The sequence below is a fragment of the Protopterus annectens genome, chromosome 3.part1 (assembly GCF_019279795.1).
Source record: "Protopterus annectens isolate FY-2018-M chromosome 3.part1, PAN1.0, whole genome shotgun sequence".
In the NCBI taxonomy this organism is placed as follows: domain Eukaryota; kingdom Metazoa; phylum Chordata; order Ceratodontiformes; family Protopteridae; genus Protopterus; species Protopterus annectens.
Window position 1 is genome coordinate 530,295,091 of NC_056732.1, and position 6,520 is coordinate 530,301,610.

Here is a 6,520-nt window from a genome sequence, read left to right on the forward strand (position 1 = left end):
TGACATGTGCTTCCTTACATTGCAAATGTAATAGCTGGACAATACATCATTGTAATTCTCCATGTAATTTACACCTTAGTATTGAACTTGACAATGTTTACTGTGCAGAAGACAGAAATACAAATGTGTAGTGAGCCTGTTGTCTTAGCAATGTCAGTGAGGGAAGAGTACATGTCAGTGGCATATGGTACTGCATTTTTATATTGAAAAACCTGAAGCTGTACCCTTTGAAATTACAGTTGTGTTAGATTGTTTTTATGTAGTTGTATTGCTGGCAGGAATAGCTGGCCAGTGGACTGCACTTTAACTACTGATGTCATGCAGACAGTACTATGGCAAGTGTCTGACAGTAAACCTTTTATCTTATATAGTACAGATGGAGAATAAAGGATCTAGGCGTAGACATGCATTTTATGCTGATTGTACGAGTAAGAACCTAGTATACTTAGCCAAGTGCCAAGCCTGCCCAGTCTTTTATGTGAGCAAGGCTAACCATTCCCTTAATCAATGTATAAGTGAACATCTTTGTGAAATTCGTAAATTAGGAATAATGCACTAGCTAAGCATATATCCTGTCAAGATTCTGGTCATACTTTTACTTTTTTTAGTGCTACAGCTGATTTCATGGAGTATGAGAATATAATATCTTACTGATAAAAAAGAAGAATGTAAAATGAGATGGATTATTTTATATCAAGAAGACAAAGGGTATGGTCTGAATGAGACTGTGCCTTTAAAACCACATCTGAAGTTACGTGACCTGTTCAAATAGCTTTGGCAGTTACTTTGTTTCAAGTTGTGTATTTAAGCAGTGTGTTGTGCTATTTTTTTTGGTCTTATGAAGCATACTTTGAGATGTGAAAGCCCTTACCTACTTGGACAATTAAAGTTTTATTTGGTTTTTAAGCCGTGCTTTTGGATTTCTCTGCATGTTTTTTACCTTTGATTGTTTTTGGTACCTCGGAGGAATCTGTATACCTGTACCTGGTGATTTTTTGCTGCTGTTATTTTCAAACTAAGCCAGTGTTGTGATATAGAAGGAAAAAGCTATGACTAGATCCCAGGCAACCTGGGTTTGATGATTGGTTCAGGTATCTGAGGTACTGGCATGGGAGAGATGGACATGTTTATGGGCACAAAAGCCTAGATTGTCAAGCTGAAAAAGTTAATGGAGGGATGAGAGAGATAAAATACAGTGATTTTATTTTTATTATTTTTAATTTTTGTGGGTGGTTAGTAGTAGAGGACTAGCCAAGGCAAGTTCAGGAATAAAAAATAATGTTCTGGTCAAAATGCATACATGATAGGGAGACAGCAGCACAAACAGAATTGCTGCAAGCAAGTGAAGCAACTACTTGCTTAGCCGTTTTAATGGTTCTCCATATGTGTACTGTACATGCACTTGTCACTACAATGATTCATACACACTATGTGTTTGTCTATCCATTAACTATCTATCTATCTATCTATCTATCTATCTATCTATCTATCTATCTATCTATCTATCTATCTATCTATCTATCCATCTATCTATCTATCTATCTATCTATCTATCTATCTATCTATCTATCTATCTATCTATCTATCCATCTATCTATCTATCTATCTATCTATCTATCTATCTATCTATGTATGTATCTATCTATCTATCTATCTATCTATCTATCTATCTATCTATCTATCTATCTATCTATCTATCTATCTATCTACCTATCTATCTATCTATCTATCTATCTATCTATCTATCTATCTATCTATCTATCTGTTTGTCTGTCTGTCCCTGTGATGGAATAGATGGGTGCATGCCATTCAACGTATTTGCTAAGGAATCAGGGACAAGGCCAAAAAGTAATGGGGGGAAAAGTCCCAAATCAGGGATATTAGTCTTATTCACTAACAAAGTTAATAGAACAACATATTTTATAACAACATGCATTTTCTGAAAAAAATAAGAATTATGAAACTATAAGGTCTGACATTATTGACTGACTGCAATCCTTAATGATTGATCAGAAAATAAAATAAAATATTTTTTGAGAGGCAGGGAAAAATAAGAGACAAAATAAGGGATTTTCTGCAAAATCAAGGACAGCTGAGAGCTATGGATGAGAGTATGGTGTGTGAAACATGAAATATCTCATAGGTTTAATGAATGAGTTCTGTGGTATTTTTCTTTTGTTTGTTTTTATTTGTGAGCATACAAGTTTGCCTACCATGGAAGTGTCAGCAAGAATTTAGATATGGACAATAATATTGTCACTTTATGTTTATTAAAGTACATTTCCAAGAGTTACAGCAATGTTGATGGGGACTTTACAGTTCTCTTACATGAAACTTATAATGGTACAGAAGAATTTATAGAATATAGATAGGTTTTGACTAACAGATATTTTTAACATAGTTCTTTTCAAACACAATTGATACAAGTAACTATAACCGAACCTGAAGTGACATGGGTGTTTTACTGAAAGAAGACTGGCCAACATCAGCTGCAAAAAAAAAAAAAAGGTTAGAAGAGGGGTTTATGCAAATATTTTAGGCAATTGGGAAGAACTTATTAAATTCCTCATTTGAAAATGAAGATAAATTCTACTTTTTGTATAAAAATGCAGAATAAATCCATATTATACAACACGACAGACTCGTGCAAAGTTGTGCTTCAGCAGACATGTCTTAACAAGGCTGGGCTTGATGAATCTGAGTTTGAGGGGGGACTGTTTAAAAGAAAGAGTATTTGCTAAAATTCTAGCATGGCACACATGAAAGGGACTAATCACTGAATACACAGATTTGCAGTACCTTCAGAATATAACAGAGAAAGGTCTAAAGTGGATGCCATGAATTACTGTGGATAAAAGTTCCAGTACTACATTAAATTCAAGGTACTGATTAATTGAGTTACGGCAGCATATTTTAACAATTTCAGACCTTGTCAAATACTGGTTATGGACAATGTTTTCCAGTAGCATTGAACCCCATTTCTACAGGTTAGGATAGTGATAGCACTATGCAAAATGAAGCACAGGAATAAATTTACAGTCACAACTTAAACCTCTACTGAACACAAGAGGAGACTGCCATGCTGAACAGTGAATCCCTTATGTTATCAGAAATTAATCAATACCAGATCAATACCAGATCAGACTGCCTGTGATTCTGTATTAAAGAAGCTACATCATCTGTGAGCAGTATAAGAGAGCAGTGAGATGTTGTGTTTCTCCAGCAATTTAATTAGTTTATTCTGAAAAGGTAGAGGTGGGAGTAATGTGTAATGAAGCACTGAACATAGCAGGCCCATATCCCCGTAAATGAAGTACTCATGTGCGCTGCATTTAGACTACACTCAGTCTGTTCTAACTCCATTATCAGTCTGTGCTGACAAAAACCTGTTTCATGCATGCTGTGGTTTCTTTCTGAACCTCTTCAATGTGTATCTGACCTATTACTGTTTCTTACTTAACATCAGTTGTACATGCAGGAAGGAACTGAAAAAAAATATGAGATTGCATCAAATGTAATTTAAATGTTGAATAATACAAAAATATACTGACAATCCTCATTTGGTTCCCTAAATAAACTATAAAAATGTTAAAACAAACACTGTACTGTATATGTACATTTTATACATATGAGTATATCAGCAATTCTTAAATATGGCAAAAGCTGACTGTCATGCAGTAAAAAGAAATTGACTATGCAACAACTCACTTGAGGAAAAAATGCACAATAGCAAATGCAAACAAAACAGTATTAAACTTGTGATCAGAAAAATAGTATTTTCATGTGTGTGTGCGTGTGTGGTGGGGGGGGTGGAGGTGGCAAAGCCTTTGTCACCACACTAGCATACTTAATAATTCCACTTTTACACAACTGTCAAGAAAGGACAATTAGCCTGAAACCCAAAACCTGTTCTCACATACTAGTCAACCAAAGCAATAGTGACCTAGAACTGAAGGTGACTATTACGATCGATGAATTGCCTATTCAACAGATTGAGTTGAAATAATATGTTTATTACATGGACCAGACTGGCTACATAATCAGGTTATTATCTGCTAAATTTTTACAGTAAAAAATAAGGGCCCAGGAAAAATATACTATGCTGCTTATACAAACGTCTCATTAAAGATATGAATATAATAAGACACAAAACATTTACTGAAAAATATGAAAGTTTTTAGAGAATAGAAGGTGTATACTGTGGCACATACTACTGAAAATGTTAGAACAGCTACATATATATAAATATCTGTGATTAGTATAGAAAAATAAGGATTATTAATTTCAGGAGTTAAAAAGAACAGCTTTCAGTTTCTTCTAATGAAATTCAAGATGAATTCACTAACCTATTTTGACTAAGACATACTATTAAAAATGCAGTAAATTTAGTTGTTTTGTCACCTGTATTATCCCCAAAACTTGCTGTTAGTAAAATAACAGATTATTGTATGAGCAAACTGAATATAACAAATCATCTTGTGTTGATGGTATTATGAATAAATTAGTCATTAATTTATCCTCTGTTAAGACCAACTATTTCATATCATGTCTTGAGCGTGTGTACAAAGTAGCTGCTGTCACTGTGGGTTGCTCTTGTCTGTCTTTCATCATAACTTATGATCCGTTTCTGCTTTTTATGTATATATCAGTTCTCCATGGTTTTGAAAAGTTGATCTGATGAAGTCCAGTTGGTGGACGAAGGTGGTTATCATAAATTAAAGCTGCCTTATTCCAGTGACTAAGCCTGTTTGAGTTTGTTTCTTCAATACCTTCACAGAAGAGGAATAGACTGTTTATTACTTAATATTGTAACATTTAAGTGCTTTTATTTTTCATTTTTCACATCTAACAAGGAAGTGAAGTCAGTTCTCTACCTTAATGCTGGGGACAGGTATCTCTTCACATCTCTTCATTCTTACTTGGTTCCAACCAGCAATTTTGATTATTGGCTGAAGGTAACGTTAATGTTCACAGCTGTTCAACTAATTGTTATTTTAAACAATCAAGGTGCAGGGTTTGATTCTTAGCTTTGAAAGGAAAATTAGCTAGGCTTAAAATTGCCCACAAAGGCAGTTAGTCTAGTGATTACATGTGAACCTATGAACCTTATGAACTGGACCTTGGGCTGACCTGGATTTAATTGGCTAACTGGTGTAATGCTGTAGTTTTTATCTTACTAAGTAGCACACCAATATATTTTACTTGCTGTTAGTGTGGACTCTTTGAGGGGAGGAGCTGTGTCTTCTGATGCTACAGGGCTGATTTGGCTCATTGCAGGTAATTGTGGATTCTGTTTTGCTGATGGAACTTCCCCTGTTCTTTTCCTTACTAATCATTACCACTCACTGCTACTGCTGAAATCTATTACCAGTAACATAGTTTTGGTGTTATTTACTGAGCCCTAGTTTGTTCTACTATGGTTAAATGTGGTGTACTACTCCTGTACGGGCAGTTATTTAGTCAGCAATGGCAGCACTTGTGCTGTGCTTTGATGACGGATGGACATAATATGAAATAGTTAGTCTTAACATGGGATAAATTAATAACTGGTACCATAATATTCTGCAATGTTCTGAGCCTTGTTACTGTCTAATTTAACAGCCCCACCATCCCACCATTGATTGTCATTATTACTTAATCTTTTATACCAAAAGAAAAAAAAAAAAAAAAAAAAATATATATATATATATATATATATATATATATATATATATATATATATATATATATACATATATGTGTGTGTGTGTGTGTGTGGGGGGGGTATAGTCTGTGTAGTAGAGAAGTCAGATATTGTGAAAAGTGTTTGTGACTGTTTCCAGCAGCAACATTGTTATATGTAAGCTAATAGAAAACTGTAAAAAACACTTTTGGAAGGAATAAGAGATTTAATTTGAACATTGAAGGAGTGATAATAAGAGATCCAAGAAACTGTAGAAGGCCGACGAATAACAATAAATATACTAGAGTGCTATAAAATTATTATTAGATGGGAAGTGCATAATAATTTAACATAAAAAAGAACAGTGGGCAGGATTCAGAAGGACTTGTAATAACATGGAAACCTTAACTCAGAAAACATCCACATAGTGATAAGTATCATTTTTTCCATGGTGATGGCTGTATGGCAGAGAGCAGTCTTTGTGGAAAAGCTGCATGCTAATGCAACAGTCTGGATGAGTAGTTAATGCTGTTTAGCAAGTTGCTGTCCCCTTGAAATGTTAGTGGCTTTGGGGTAACTTGGCATCGAGGAAAAAGTGTGTACTGTCTTTTGATGGTGTACACCCATTTGGCTCTATTGGACAGCTTGTGGTTTATACCGTGAGTACAGTCAAGTCCAGTGAAGCCCTTTGTGTGAGTATCTGTGCGTGTGAGTATGTATGCATGTCACCATGTATGTAGGGGCAATATGCAGCTGAATGATATATGTGTGTGTGTGTTTCTGTTTGTGTGTGTGTGTGTGTGTGTGTGTGTGTGTGTGTGTGTGTGCCTGTGTGTGTTTGGGCCTGTGTGAGTGTGT